Source organism: Camellia sinensis, chromosome 11 (genome assembly GCF_055761805.1).
Source record: "Camellia sinensis isolate YWXY chromosome 11, ASM5576180v1, whole genome shotgun sequence".
Classification (NCBI taxonomy): Eukaryota; Viridiplantae; Streptophyta; class Magnoliopsida; order Ericales; family Theaceae; genus Camellia; species Camellia sinensis.
Window position 1 is genome coordinate 116,587,746 of NC_138971.1, and position 17,313 is coordinate 116,605,058.

Sequence of the window (17,313 nt, forward strand, 5' to 3'; positions counted from 1 at the left end):
AAAGAGTTAGCAGCAAAATACAACAAAACCTCCCTCAGCTTTTCTTTGCTTTTGGCAAAGTAGTGATTGAAGGAGAGGGTACTAGCAAACAAACTAATAAATAACTATAAGTAAAGATTAAAACCAATCCTTAAGTTACACATCTAGAATTTAAACTAAAAAAAAACTGTAAAAAATTAATTACATAATAAACATGTAATTAACTATATAAGTTACAGACCTAAATTAAATATAATTAAACCATATTTTAAATTGGTAAATGTTACATATGAACTTATGGTACACTAAACATGTAATTAATTGAGGCAAGTTATAAACATTTTATAACTCCTAAATACTTAAATCACATTACTAGGCAAGAATTGCAAATGACATGATTAACATGCAAATAATTCTAGAGAAATTAACATGGATTTAAATATAGGCAAGTTATAAACTTTACAACTCCACACCTAAATTAAAGATTAATAGGTACAAGTTACATGAAAATTTACTACCTAATAAACATGCTAGAAATGTAAATTACACTAAAAATTAAACCCGAATGAACATGTAATTTATATTGTAAACTAGAAGCATGTGAACTAGAAGCATGTAAATCTAGAAATACAAGGCATGAACCGGTACCATAAATTAATAAATTAATTAGAAATACAGTGAATTAACGTTGCACCAATGGAACTCTTCTTCCCTATTGATAACAGTGGCCTATTCCATGCCATGGGAAGACCAAACAGTAGCATACACAAAATGGCAAAATCAAAAGCTTAACCCTGTGTACATGCATCTAATAAACCAATTAACTCGCTAGTACTACCAGTGGCCAATTACATGCAAAATTATTACACACACCTATGAATCTATTAATCTAATTCTATGATAAACGTCGAATCTATTTTAAGCTTGTTGGGAAAAACTACTCACATTACATAATTTCACATTGCATATCGCAAAATTATGAGATGAACAAAACAAACCTTCAATCCCAGGAAAAATAAAATGCTGAATAAAATACAGATAAAATATAAAATGGTTAAAGGAAGCAAACCGAAGCCTGTGTGATACCACAGTCTCCTCAAAATAGATTTGTCGCCTCACCGTTGGGTGCTGGAGGTACGCCGGCGTCTACTTCCCAGGATACGACGGTTTTTACCAGCTACAACAGAAGCACCTTCTGATTAGCATAGCGAACGGACAACGGCAGCACTCTCTCTCATGAAGAAAATTATAGGAGAAGTAGACTGACAGTGTATGGATGTCAAGGAAAAATTCTATATATCTTTTCAAGGAATAGGGCCTCCTTTTATACACCATGGGGGAGAGGGGAGGAGCCTCTAGCCATCAAGGCTGGCAACTAATGCTAGCAAAACTGCCCAATCAATTTTGTAAAACTGATGAGCCTTAAATGTGTGAGTTATATACACATTTATGAGGCAATTTCTTATTCAACCATTTTTCTCCAACAAGATCCTCATACATAACTAGCGAAATGGCAAACATGAAAGGATCAAGATCACAAATTCCTCTACAGAGACACAATTTGGATTAGATTTGCATCTAAACACTCGCATCCTTACTAAAACAAATGAGCGAATAAAATTACAATTAAAAAGAGTTTTATCAAACGAGATTGTCAATTATAAAAACTAACAAAAAAGTCAAATGTCAAAACAATTAATATAGCGATCCCGGTTTTCCCTTTCGTGCTTAACTGTAATCCGGGTTCAGTTTCGTGAGGGTGCTGTCATCTTATCCTCTTTCTATCCCTTTCTCTTTGTGTTCAAGCTTTGGGTTGTGTTTTAAAACGTAAAGTCTTTGCCCAGTTTTTGGTCTCTCCGCTCGAGCGGCGCTTTTGACGCTCGAGCGGGACTCTGTTGTTGCTTGTCCGCTCGAGCGGGGGTATTGGAGCTCGAGCGGGGAAATCACCCATCCAGTATGTTGTCTGCAGTGGTATACGCTCGAGCGGGGGATTGGACACTCGAGCAGGAGTTTGTGTCTGACGCTCGAGCGGGGAGTTTGATGCTCGAGCGGGCATCATGTCTGTAAAAGTTCTGGGAGAGTGCATCCGCCGCTCGAGCGGGGGATTGGACGCTCGAGCAGGGATCTGTGAGTGACGCTCGAGCGGGATTTTGCCGCTCGAGCAGGGCGACTTTTATATAAAGCCGAGATTCGACTTTTTTGTTCACTTTTCAATATCCTTTCTCTCTCCTACTTTTCCAAAAAGCTATTTTGAGAGTTCCTCTCACTAAAACCCAAACTTCTCTCTTAGGATTGATCTAGTAGGAGTTATTTTCCCACCTTGGGCCTTTACAAAAGTTGTGTTGATCGTCGAGGGCTACCTTTTAATCTGAAAATTTCGGGATTTGGAGCATTTCCGTTTCTTCATCTTCTTCGTTGAGCCCTATCATTCGAGGTAGGGATAACCTAATCCATCTTATGAGCTTTGTCTTTGAATTTTAGCATATTGATATGTTGGGGGTTGTTGGGAAATTTTGAGAAAGTTTGGGCCTTTGTGTAATTTTACAAAAGTTGGGGTTTGAAATATATAAACCTATATACACGTTAGGCATAGAGAAATGAGATTAATGTTGGGACATTGATGGAAATGGAGCCTTGGGGTTGTTTTGTGAATTATGGTAATTTGCCCTAATTGGTTTAATTAATTAATGCATATAATTAATTGAAGAAAGCGAGGAATTGAATTGAAAATGTTGAAATTAGGAATGTATGGGATTAAAGAGTGTAGACGAATCTTTTATTGCTCATCCAGTTGTAATGTTGATATATTATCCATTTGCGCATTTATTTCCTGCTTAGAAATAATTTTCCGTGGGCTACCGGTGGAGGGTAGTGTTGATTGTTGTAGACAATGCATGTTGATTAGGCAAACTAAAACTAGTCAATTGGTTGTGTCATAGAGTATGACGGTTGATAGAATGCATTAACTTTATGTATTGAGTGATTGTGTATATGACCAATGTGTGTATATGCATCATGTGTAGACGGTTGATAGAATACATTAAGTTTATGTATTGATCGATGTGTATATGATTCTGTTTTTATATGCATTGCTTGTGTAGAGGAGGAGATGGGGGATGTACTCCGCGGTTTAGGGGAAGATGGGGGATGTACCTCTAAACCGGATAGGATTGGGAGGAGATGTAGGATGAACTCCGTAGATACAGCTCATATGCTTGTCTAGTGAAGTGTAGATACAGCTCATATGCTTGTCTAGTGAAGTGTAGATACAGCTCATATGCTTGTCTAAGTGAAGTGTGGATACAGCTAATATGCTTATCTGTTGATGTGTAATATGCTTATCTGTTGTGGTATTGATATAGCTCATATGCTTATCTATTGGAATGTTGATATAGCTCATATGCTTATCTGTTGTAGTAGTGATATAGCTCATATGCTTATCTATTGAAAAGCTTGTTTGATTGATATAGCACTAAAATGTATATCATCATCGTTTGTGAAGCATGGAAGTAGTTTATGTGTTATTGATACAACACCAAAATGTGTATCCACTGTGAATTTTGAAAATGTTCTAGTGATGAACTATAATCTCATCAAAATGTTTTGGCCAGAGTACTAAGCCCTGTTTTCAAACCCAAAGTTGAACAAGAAATGAAAAGTGAATTGTAACGTAGACTTGGTTGTCATGGAATTGAAATAAGATGTAAATGGAAATGTAAGTATCGACCATCTATCAGTTGCTAATCTTTTAATCATTGTTCATAGTTGGTTTAGTATATCTCTGTTGGGCTGTGGCTCACCATATATGGGAACATCATTTTCAGGTACAGGTAGCATGCCACCTTTGAGGACATAGCTTGGGAGGTTAGGGGCAAACATACTTTTGTTGCCTTATTTTCCTTTGATGTATTATATGTAAATTCAAGCCAAGGGCTTAATGTGTAACCGAGTCAATACTCTCTTTTGTAACCAAGTGTTAACCTGGAAAGCTGTAAGCCCGTAGGGCATTTACTTTTATTGTTAAGGTGTAATACTTTTGTAATGAAGTACTTTGTTAAATTGAGGAAATGTGGATCTTTTGTATATAAATGTATGTTTATATTGATGGGTTTAATGTTATTATTTTGAGGGCGTTACAATTAAAAATTTACATGGAGCATAGCCTTGCAGCTAAATTACCAAACAATGGATGACTGGATAATTCCAGATAGATTCTTCAAAATTTTCCTAATAATGAATTTAAAAATTACTAATTTGAAGTAGATTTGGTTAGCTAAGATACAAAAACACAACAAAATCTAATTGGTTGCCTCAGACCTGGGTCAAGATTTCACCCAAACAATAAAAAAAACAAGTATCTTGAATTTGTGGGTTTTTTTTTAGAAGGTCTTCTCAACAATAATATATAGGCAAAAATGCCAGTCTTCTTACTCTGATTGTTACAAACTGAAGGCACCTGGGATATACAATAATGATTCATCCCACTAAAAATATCACCACTAATAGCACTAATGCATTAAAAAAGTAGAAAAAAAAAAATACAACTCCAAAACCAAAACATCACATCATTAATGGCGGGACCCACTGCCACCTAATTAGTGGGAGCACTAATTAGTGCTCCCAAGCATTTTTCTGGGATATAATAAAAGCTGACATGGACATAGGTAACCAATAAATGGACAACTAGCAAACGCTAGGCTGGACAAATGACAGTTAGGTGGAGTTTGGCAATTACTTTTTTAGAATCCAAAAAAATGCATTGAGAAAGTTGATTTTCTGTTATTAGTACTCACACTCCTTTGTTAACAATCCTAGTGATTCGATTTATATGCTTATTCTAATAGGAAATAGGATATTCAAATAAATAATTTTTTATCGAATTATTATTCATCTATTATAATTTATTGAGAAATTTTATTTTATTATTATTTTTTTTTAGCTCAAGACAAACATGTTTTTGCTTTGGGTGGTTTGCGTATGACTTATTTAGTGATTTTTTGACTTTTACAAAAATACATATAAAAAAGTAGAGAGGTGATGTGACAACTTGTAACAAATACGTCAATAAACAACTTATTTAGGTGGTTGCCAAGCCACCAGATTTTTTAGTCCATGCCAATTCGGCCTTTGTTAGTTAATGTCGTTGGTTGAGATGCTCTGTTATAGTCTGTTTTGGTATGAATGGAACATAAAAGATAGAGAAATTGCAGTAAGAAATTCTACTCTCTAACTATTGGCTGTAAGAATTGCTCACATGGTTTTCTTCAAATTTTACTCCAACAAAACAAGTGCAATGCAACATTCAAAATAAAGCATTTCAAGTAAAGCCCGGAACAACTTATTTCCCACTTGTCATTTCTCATACACAATACAATACACTACTTTGGGAAACTTTAGGGAAAAAAAAAACTCTAGAGGATCCTTGGTGAAAAGAATAACTGCTAAAAAACCATAATTCAGGTACACAGTTAAATAAAACTGAAAAAAAAAAGGCGCCATTATATACCGTATACCTTCAATGGCATCTCTAGGAGTCTTGAACCCCAATCCAACATTTTTCCAGTATCCATTCCCTCCCCTTTCGGGCCTCTTTCCCTTCCCTGATTTATTCGAGCCACAAGAATTGTTAAACAGATTCACAATGCTCTAAATATACATTAACATAAAAAGAAGCTTTAATAGTAGTATAGTCAGAAAATAAAAATGGGCAAATTACATTTTATTCTACATAAACTATTATCTAACATCACTTCACTCCTATGAATTGAAAATTGTAATACTTATTCCCCTCATCTATTCATTCTTGACAAAATTCTATTTGCATACTATTAATTGTCTCAGTACACACCATCTCTTCACTGTTTACTTAGTTCACACCACACTTAAATTAAAATTTTTAAGGGTGAATTACATTAACGGTTTCTATAGTTTGGGCCTTGCGTCATTTTGGTCTCTGATTTTTCAATTGTGACACATTTGATCTTGAATTTTGAATCTTGTTCCAAATAAGGACAATTGAAGATACCATTGAATTTTTCAAGGGCAAAATCATCAATTTGATAAAATATAAACTAATTTGACAAAAATAAATATCAAAAAATATTTTTAAATATTTTAAAATTATTTCTACCCACTAAAGATAAAATTATGTAAAATTGATAAATCTTTTAGACATTTTTTTTTTACAAAATTAATTTTTATTTTGTGTTTGGATAATAATCATGTAATTGGTGGTTATTTTTGTTTTCATTAAATTAGTTTCTATTTTTTCAAAAGTCAGATATGGCAACAAATTTGATATCATTATTAAACCAATCCATTAAATCAAAAAATTCAAAACTAAAAATATTTCATATATTAAATATAACGATTACACATTAAAAGCTTAACAACCACCCATTACATGATCATCATCAAAACATGTAATAAAAATTAATTTGGTAAAATAAATAAATAAATGTCTAAAAGATATATTAATTTTGCATAATTTTATCTTTGGTGGGTAGAAATAATTTTGAAAAATTTTAAAATATTTTTTTGACATTTATTTTTATTAAATTAGTTTATATTTTATCAAATCGACAATTTTGTCCTTAAAATGTGCCTCAATTGAAAAGTCAAGAACCAAAGTGACACGAGCCACAAATTATAGGGGCTGTTAGTATAATTCGCCCAAGTTTTAATTTCGTCTCTATATACACCATTATTTTTCAAATAATACCAAATTATCCCTTTCTCTAGCAAAACCCTAATTCTAACTAATTCACTGCCGCCCGTCAGTTGTTACTCTCTCCCTTCCGATCAATGCCTACTCCACAACATCTATTTCCTCCCGTCGCAGCCTCCCTCTTCTCTTGCTGCAACCAGTACTTACCTTGTCACGTTGTCCCTCTACCACCCCTGTGACCCCTACCCCTCATTTTTCTTATTCTTTTTCATCATCGAGATCTGAAAATCTTTGAGTTTTCTTTCTTTCTCTCTACAGTAGAGAAAATTATGGGACTGCATTGCGATGGAGAAAATGGAAAAGTGGCTCGCAATGGTTGAGGCGAGGGCAGAGTTGTTCAAGATAACGAGAGCAGGGTTGTTCGCGGTGGTGAAAAGCCACTAGTGGCTACGATGGTGATTGGGAAGGGTTGTGGTGGTAGTGGCTGGCGACGACGGTCGGAGGTAGGAATTAGACAACGGAAGAGAGAGGCGGTCGCCGATAGTGATGGTGGGGTACGGGGAGAGTGTATTGAGATATTAGGGTTTAGAAGATTGTCTAAAATGGTAATTTGATTAAGGGACACAAATGTAATAAAAACTATAGTGATGGTATATATTGAGAGAGATTGTGGTGGTGTGCAAATAGAATTACCCTTAATTTTTTTTCAATATAGACCTTAGTGATGAAAATGGGTGGCGCTAATAGTCTTCACTTTTTTTCTACGGATCCTCTATTTCTTTGAATCCCTACTTATAAAATTTAAACATTGATAAAAATTTTAAGGATCTGCATATAATATCAAAACTATCTCTCATCCAAAATATTATACACCCACCTAAACTGTCATTACAACTCCATACCGATTTTCCCCCCAATATCTTATCAACACAGAGCCCATAAACAAATGAGTGTGAAGAAAAGGAAAAGAAAATCTTGAGAGATTGAAACCCAGATAATGAAAATGAGGCTTCTTCACAGAGAGATGGGAAGTTTTTTAGGGTGGCTGCCTCTGTATATACAAAAAGAAAAAAAGAAAATGAAAAAAGAAGTCCATGATTTCTTCTCCATCTCCAAAAATCATTAATCCTTTAGGTGTGTGTTTGTATGTACTTAGTACTCTGTATTTTTTTTTATCTATATATATGTCTGTTTGGTTTTCTTTCAACATTGCAGTAACCATGAATAAGAATACTATAAGCTACGCCAATATTAGGCAATACATGCTGGTTTAAAGCACAACGGAAGAAAAGTGCCCAAGTTTTAAGACCGGTCAAAATGAGGTGTCTACAATGATGCATCAATAAAAGTTCATTTTTTGCTAATAAAAGAAAAAAAAGACAGAAAAAATGTTGCGTTGCCCTTAAAGGAGTGATGCATCCCTTGGAGGCAAACCATTGTGAAGAAAAAAGAAACATTAAGAATGTATTTCAGAGTAGAATCAATTGATTCACTCACTGTCAATAGCATGCATCTTTGATTGATATATATATATATATATATATATGTATATATAATGTAATACCCCTGTTCCGTAATATGTTAATTGGTCCTTAACATGATGTGATTATGTATTTTGATATGATTTGTGTTCCACTATGTGAAAATATGTGATTTGAAGTTCCATCTGTTCACCGTAGGAATATCTGTTTGAATAATCAGCTTTGGAAATTTAATTGAGGGCCTTATCGGCCACAGAACCCGAAATCGATTACGCCATTGTGGTTGGCATAATTTTTAGAGCCTACGGTGAAATTTAATTGAAAATTGATTCTGGTCAATTTAAACTGATTGAAATGATAAATTAAGTACCCCATTATTTTATATTATTATATTGACTTAGTGGGACTTAATATATTTGAGCACTACACCTTATTTCTCTCCCTTGGCTTATTTTGGCTGATTCTTGAACTCAATTTGAGAGGGAGAGCCGACCATAGGAGGGAGAAAGAGGGATTATGCAACTTTGGTCTTGAAACTTGGAGATTGGAAGTCTAATTCAAGATTTGATCATAGATTGTGAGGATCAAGCTCCTAGGTGAGTGATTCTTGGATTATAATTGTAATTTTGTGCATGTCCAAGCTATCTTGGTGATCAAGAACAAGATTGTAATGAAGTTGAGTTGTGTTTGTTGAATTGAAGCTTAATATGTGCATGCATGTAAGAAATACTTTGAAATTTGCATGTTTGAGCACAAATGTGTATAACCCATGTGAAATATTAAAGGAAACTCATGTCTTGATCACCATTGGTGTTATCTAAGTTGAGAAAGTGGCTAATCCATCACATGCAAGTACAAATTGAGAAGATATGAGCTTTGAATGCATGAAATGGCTACATTGGTAATGAGTTGGTGGAAAATGAGCCATGCATGTAAATAAATTATGAAATTGAGCTTCAATATGTTGTAATTCTATGTTTGTACCATGTTAGTATATGATTATGTGAAATTTGGGCCGAAATCATGCATTTAGAGCCTTTGAATGTCAAGATGAAGCTCAAGAACTCAATCTGGAAAACCCAGATTTTCGATGTACGCTCGAGCGGGTGAAGTTATGCTCGAGCGGAGAAATCGAGCTCCCAGCATTTTCTGCAGATGTGGTGTTCGCTCGAGCGGGGAAGTTTACGCTCGAGCAGGGAGCTGTGTAGGCAGGCAGTCCGCTCGAGCGGCCTAGTTCACGCTCGAGCTGGAATAGAAGGCAACCAGTACTTTCGCAGACTTAAGGGTCCGCTCGAGCGGGTAAGTCCACGCTCGAGCGGGGACCCTATTTTCTGAAATTCTGTTTTTGCATTTTGTGTTCTGTTTTCCGTTCTCTTTCACTTGCAAGCACTCTTAGGCATATATATTAGCATTGTAAATGAGTTAATGAGATAATAATAAAGCCTAAAGAGGAATATGTGAATTAAAGAACGGATTGAACTGTTAATGACCCTTTTGTGTTCATGAAACGTGTAGGGTCAAGCTCCAGGGCAAATCCACAAGCCGATCACTGTGAGTAATATCAATATTTGAAAACTTGTCAATGTCCAATTGTTATTCCCCTATAAATATTATGAGTTGTTAATTGGGATTGTGGACAAAAGTTTGACATGAATGAATGGGCCAAAGGCCGTTTGACATGAATGAATGGGCCAAAGGCCGTTTGACATGAATGAATGGGCCAAAGGCCGTTTGACATGAACGAATGGGCCAAAGGCCGTTTGACATGAATGAATGGGCCAAAGGCCGTTTGACATGAATGAATGGGCCAAAGGCCGTTTGACATGAACGAATGGGCCAAAGGCCGTTTGACATGAATGAATGGGCCAAAGGCCGTTTGACATGAATGAATGGGCCAAAGGCCGTTCGACATGAACGAATGGGCCAAAGGCCGTTTGACATGAATGAATGGGCCAAAGGCCGTTTGACATGAATGAATGGGCCAAAGGCCGTTTGACATGAATGAATGGGCCAAAGGCCGTTTGACATGAATGAATGGGCCGAAGGCCGTTTTGCCATGAATGGAAACCCGGATGGGCCAAAGGCCAGAATGGTTGGAACTACAGTTACTTGACTTGCATTTCGTGTATATATATATATATTTTGTTGTTAAACAGAAGTATGAATTGGGCCCAAGGCCGTTTGGAGCATGTTGATCTACATATTGTTATGTAACTGTTATGTTTGATATTATTCACTGGGCTATCGCTCACGCTCATTCATGTATTTGTAGGTGAGCCAAGGGAAGTCAAAACCCAGCCCCAGTGAAGTCTGCTAGGAACAACAGGAGTTTTGGGAGAGTCAGCCTTGTGCCTCGCGCATGAGACCATCCTTGCCCTTTTACTATGTACCTATGTTTTGTCTTGTTGGCAAGGACCCAGTGCATGTCTGTACATAGTCTGTTATAGGTTGACTCGTTTTGGACGATCCTGTCTGTAATGAATTTTGTGAAACTGCACTTTTGATGTGAGTTATTAACGTATCTGAGTATGGTTTGTTTGATGTGCATATAAGCACGGCTCTATGGACAAAGTTTTTAATTTTGCTTCCGTTTGGCCCCCATTAACTCTGTTAAAATGCGTTTAGAACAGTTTGAGGCCGTAGGTAATCTCATGATTACTGGCCGGTTACGTCCTTAACCCACGGGGGCGGGTTCGGGTCGTGACAGAGTGGTATCAGAGCACGAGTTAATAACTCACACACTTGTCCAAAAGAGCAATAAGCGTCTAGAAAAGATCTAGGATGCATTCATGAGATAAGTATGAATTCGAAAGCATCGAGAATATGCTTAAGTGTTTTGATTTGGGCAATTATGTGCTATAAGTTGTGTTGTACTTGCATTGCAAACTGTTTGATTACATATACTCTCTAGTATATGCATATTCGTAGAATCTTTTGTATATTGTATAATGCAAGTTTAATCAGACGGTGAATAAGAACTCCGTAAAGTTGTGTTCAACTTTAAATATTTGTTAATGATATGAAATGACAAAGTCCCCTAAAATGTTATGTTGGTATGAATTAATGATTGTTCAAAATTTTCCTTGAACATAATTGTGGTATCCTTAGCAGAGGCCCTCGCCCAGGGGACATAATACTGTGGCTTATGGTCATGAGGCCCTAGCCCGGGGGAAATAATACCGTGGCCTATGTATGAGACATGTTGCCAGTATCGAAGATTCCCTTATGGAACTTGATGTGCTTGACCAATATGATATGTTACGCTAAGGGAAGTACCACACATGACTTGAATATGAGATATGAATTGTTACACTAACGTGTCAAACAAGTTTGTTTTGTTGAAATGCACACCCATGAAAAGTTGTTTATGTGCATCCAATTCTGCCTACGGGTGTCTATGTGAAATATGAACATGATTTGAGTATATAATTACTTAGTAAATGTTCAGCATGCGATATTTGATAAATATGCAATTATCTGTTACGTAAGTGATTAATTGCGTGCGATATGTGAAAGGAGAATATAACAATGTGTCTATGTGCGAATGTACTCATGTGATTTTGTGTTTAATTTCGTATTGGGCATCCCAGTATTTGGTAAAGTTTGATAAGAATTTGTGTAGAGTGTGGGCAAGTTAAGGGCATACGGGTTGGAAGGTTCTTCCACAGCCCGACTTGATAGTTCGGAAAGAGTAGTACAAGAATTGGCAGAGATCTTGAGACAACAGCGTCAGTTGCCGCTACGGCAAGAACCTTTGCCACCACCAGTGTGAGAAACACCGAGGAGTTTGTTATCAGACTCCTGGGGCTCGTTATAGATATGGTAAAATGGACCATACGGTAAGGAACTGTCCCCGGATTGAACGAAGTGTGAATGAATCCTCTGCCTTGGCTAAATCCGTACCAGTGGTAGGAATTGCTACTCAGGATGGAGTAATCACACTCATCCCAGAAAGCACTCAGAATGTTGTAACCATTATCCCAGGTATCTATACTGTTTACAAAACGAATGCTTATGTGTTGATTGATTCTGAATTAGTACGTTTGTATGTCTTCGCTTGGGATATTATTTGATTCGGATAGGCATATATTTCATATCTGCTGCATGTGTATCTAGATTGGTTAGACCCACATGATCGAGACTGTATTCATTGGAGGTATATGCCCCGTTTGGGAAATTTGTGAAATACGTTTTGGGATATTGATGGACTCTGCACATGCACATATATCTATCTACACCTAAGCTCAGGGTGATTTATTATGTTATCGTCGTCAATGACTAAACCACTGGAATTGTGACCTTGTGATTGTATAACTAAGTTGAGCACCCCAAATAATAAACTCTGCAAATTATGGATCATGTATGTGGAACTGGTAGAAAATTGACTGAACTGCGTGACTAAACTGAGCTTGACTCGTAAGTCTTTGTTTTGTGACCGATTTGGAACCTTTGCGTGACAATCCTAGGTTATGTGTAACTGAGGAACCTTGTTTACCGTGTTACTGTGCACTATGTACTTGCATATAAGACTTATTTGGGAACTGCTGATTTGATTATGATACATACCTTTTTATATGAACAACTGCATGCAAATGCATCTACACTTGGACTTATGTGAACAATGTCGTATTGTACGTGACCTGAGTCATTTTGATATAAACAGTTGTGATGAATGACCCTGATTTGACTTTGGGAACTGGTAGACTTAGGACAGTTGTGTAACTATCAACCAAGTACCTAAGCAAACGAAGTATGCCTTACAGAACCGAATGTGCCTATTTGAGAAAATTCTTATCTGATTCGATCCGGTAGAACCTTTGCCTGATATTGTTCCGATGGAACCCTCATTTGATATAATTTGATGGAACCTTTGTTCGATCTAATCTGACAAAACCGTTGCTTGGATCGACCGATAAGACCCTCTATCTAATTTGATTTTGTAAAAAGGGGATTAAGAATGGCTTGTGAATAAATAGCCAGATTATTCTTGGCAGAAAAACTGATAGACCCAAAACTTGAATTCATTTGGGATACTTGATTTATTTGAAAGACCTTTTGTGGGCTATCAACAGATTGATCTGACTATGAACACCGTTGAGAACCAATCCCCAACTATTGAGAACATACGTGTTAAAAACGAACGGAATTGTACAAACCCCGTGATTGGGTGTCGTAAGGAGTGTTGTTCCATTTTGTTTGTTTGACGCTATGGGAACCAATGACGGTAGGCTGATTTGATTTTGAGCAAGTACTGAACATTTGTCTTTGACTGATCAGAACATGTTTTGTAAGGGAGAGTGGTTGTTTCAGTATTATCAGATTTTGGAGAAATTAGGTTATAGTGAATGGTGTTGTGTTGCTTTGATGACATTCTTAAAGTGTCCTTTTATGCTAGGGGACGTTAAGCCTATGTAGCACCTTTGATTGAGATACCTTTTGCCACCGACGGTTTCGTACGGGTGGGTTTGACTAATCGATCTGGAATCGGCCGCCGACGGTCGCAAACGGGTGTGCTTCGATTCCGAGACGATTATTCCTTTGTTTTGTTTGGAATGTCATCCTTTGGCATTATGTAAATGTTATAGACGTCCAAGAAGCTTTGAAAAATCCTGATCAACCATAAGTGTGCGAATTCAGTGCACCATGTGAACGCCTGCCCAGCGCCATCATATTCTGTAATTGGGGCCCTGAGGATGTGTAAATTGTGCTTAACATGTGATTGACTCCTTTGATACTACCTTTGCCATTATGGAGGTTTATATATGAATTGCCTTATGCTTTTAACGACTATAAGATAAAGTAGAAAGACTTGATGGAACAGAGAATTGAATACTGAACTGAATTGTGAATTGCAAACTGTAAACTGTTGAATGAACTGAGAATACGTGTGTTCTATTAGAAGTCGATTGCCTCAGTGTTGTTGTACCTTACAATCAGTATTATGGGGATGTCTGGACTATGTGTATTGTGTGGGTAATTACTTCGATGTTACCTTTGTTGTTTCGGGAATCAGTATCTGGATCCATCTTATGTTCCTGAAGACTGCTAATTGACCTTGGATAATTGTGATGAGTCACTGGACTAAATACCGAATCAGATCGTGAATTGGGGAAATTATTGAAGAATGAATTGAACTTTTGTGACACAGAATAGACCGAACTTCTGTGATAAAGTTAGCCGACATCTAAAATAAATTTGTTGGTGACCTACCATGAATGGGGCAATTAGTGAATTTGTGTTTGAATATTTTCGGTACCAACAGGTCGAAGTCGAATATCAGTGGTGGCAGAACTGCTTCAATCTCTCCATTTTGGAATGGGAATGGGAATATGTGGCTACGAATTTCGTTGTGGGGCTACCTTGAGCACCCAAGGTATAAGTCCCATTTGGGCTATTGTAGGTAAAATTATTGAAGTTGCCCATTTCTCCCTATAAAATTTTGTATGGTGCTTGTAGACTAGCCACTGTTTACATCGATGAGATCGCTCATTTACATGGAGTCCCAGTACCTATTGTTTAGACAGAAATTCTAAAATGTGTTTGAATCCGGAAAAGCCTTCAAAAGGCAATGGGGGCTCAGCTTCTGTTCTGTTATGTTACCCGGACCCGAAGGTTCCCTTGTGAAACTGGTTATTCGTAACCTCACATGTATATGTTCTGTACTGTTCCGTTCTGTTCTGTTCTGTTAATGCTAATGGATGTGTCACGTAAACTTAATCATGAATTATGATTCGGCGCCGTTTTTCCATCCGCAAATTGATGTATGATCAGAAAGAACTTGTTAGACTCTGGGAGAAATGCTCCAAATGTGTACCTTAGATTTTCGAGGAATTGGAAAGATCTATTCATCGTTGGCAGACCTTACTCACGACGACGGCTTACACTTTAGTTTCGGTATGGCACCATACAGGCCTTGTATGGAAGAAAAGGTAAGTCTCTGACCGAGTAAGAACTGAGTTTTGTTTGACTTTGGGGCTAGTAAGTGGCTATCTAAAAGAAATGGAACCGTTGAATAAGAAAGTATTCCGAATTATTTTCGACTACAGGTAAATTAAGTTTGGAGGACCAAACTTCCTAAAGGGGGGAAGACTGTAATACCCCTGTTCCGTAATATGTTAATTGGTCCTTAACATGATGTGATTATGTATTTTGATATGATTTGTGTTCCACTATGTGAAAATATGTGATTTGAAGTTCCATCTGTTCACCGTAGGAATATCTGTTTGAATAATCAGCTTTGGAAATTTAATTGAGGGCCTTATCGGCCACAGAACCCGAAATCGATTACGCCATTGTGGTTGGCATAATTTTTAGAGCCTACGGTGAAATTTAATTGAAAATTGATTCTGGTCAATTTAAACTGATTGAAATGATAAATTAAGTACCCCATTATTTTATATTATTATATTGACTTAGTGGGACTTAATATATTTGAGCACTACACCTTATTTCTCTCCCTTGGCTTATTTTGGCTGATTCTTGAACTCAATTTGAGAGGGAGAGCCGACCATAGGAGGGAGAAAGAGGGATTATGCAACTTTGGTCTTGAAACTTGGAGATTGGAAGTCTAATTCAAGATTTGATCATAGATTGTGAGGATCAAGCTCCTAGGTGAGTGATTCTTGGATTATAATTGTAATTTTGTGCATGTCCAAGCTATCTTGGTGATCAAGAACAAGATTGTAATGAAGTTGAGTTGTGTTTGTTGAATTGAAGCTTAATATGTGCATGCATGTAAGAAATACTTTGAAATTTGCATGTTTGAGCACAAATGTGTATAACCCATGTGAAATATTAAAGGAAACTCATGTCTTGATCACCATTGGTGTTATCTAAGTTGAGAAAGTGGCTAATCCATCACATGCAAGTACAAATTGAGAAGATATGAGCTTTGAATGCATGAAATGGCTACATTGGTAATGAGTTGGTGGAAAATGAGCCATGCATGTAAATAAATTATGAAATTGAGCTTCAATATGTTGTAATTCTATGTTTGTACCATGTTAGTATATGATTATGTGAAATTTGGGCCGAAATCATGCATTTAGAGCCTTTGAATGTCAAGATGAAGCTCAAGAACTCAATCTGGAAAACCCAGATTTTCGATGTACGCTCGAGCGGGTGAAGTTATGCTCGAGCGGAGAAATCGAGCTCCCAGCATTTTCTGCAGATGTGGTGTTCGCTCGAGCGGGGAAGTTTACGCTCGAGCAGGGAGCTGTGTAGGCAGGCAGTCCGCTCGAGCGGCCTAGTTCACGCTCGAGCTGGAATAGAAGGCAACCAGTACTTTCGCAGACTTAAGGGTCCGCTCGAGCGGGTAAGTCCACGCTCGAGCGGGGACCCTATTTTCTGAAATTCTGTTTTTGCATTTTGTGTTCTGTTTTCCGTTCTCTTTCACTTGCAAGCACTCTTAGGCATATATATTAGCATTGTAAATGAGTTAATGAGATAATAATAAAGCCTAAAGAGGAATATGTGAATTAAAGAACGGATTGAACTGTTAATGACCCTTTTGTGTTCATGAAACGTGTAGGGTCAAGCTCCAGGGCAAATCCACAAGCCGATCACTGTGAGTAATATCAATATTTGAAAACTTGTCAATGTCCAATTGTTATTCCCCTATAAATATTATGAGTTGTTAATTGGGATTGTGGACAAAAGTTTGACATGAATGAATGGGCCAAAGGCCGTTTGACATGAATGAATGGGCCAAAGGCCGTTTGACATGAATGAATGGGCCAAAGGCCGTTTGACATGAACGAATGGGCCAAAGGCCGTTTGACATGAATGAATGGGCCAAAGGCCGTTTGACATGAATGAATGGGCCAAAGGCCGTTTGACATGAACGAATGGGCCAAAGGCCGTTTGACATGAATGAATGGGCCAAAGGCCGTTTGACATGAATGAATGGGCCAAAGGCCGTTCGACATGAACGAATGGGCCAAAGGCCGTTTGACATGAATGAATGGGCCAAAGGCCGTTTGACATGAATGAATGGGCCAAAGGCCGTTTGACATGAATGAATGGGCCAAAGGCCGTTTGACATGAATGAATGGGCCGAAGGCCGTTTTGCCATGAATGGAAACCCGGATGGGCCAAAGGCCAGAATGGTTGGAACTACAGTTACTTGACTTGCATTTCGTGTATATATATATATATTTTGTTGTTAAACAGAAGTATGAATTGGGC

At 37.3% G+C, this 17,313-nt stretch overlaps 1 pseudogene across 1 annotated transcript in view; it reads right to left on the bottom strand.

The window, feature by feature from the left end:
* LOC114276114 (small ribosomal subunit protein uS17-like) overlaps positions 1–14,153 on the bottom strand; it is a 33,693-nt pseudogene extending 19,540 nt beyond the window's left edge. The window contains exons 1-2 of the transcript XR_014344595.1: positions 14,109–14,153; positions 5,493–5,625 (exon numbers count right to left, since the gene is read on the bottom strand). The product of XR_014344595.1 is annotated as a small ribosomal subunit protein uS17-like (transcript). The remainder of the gene's footprint in view (positions 1–5,492; positions 5,626–14,108) is intronic.
* Positions 14,154–17,313: the final 3,160 nt, after the last annotated feature.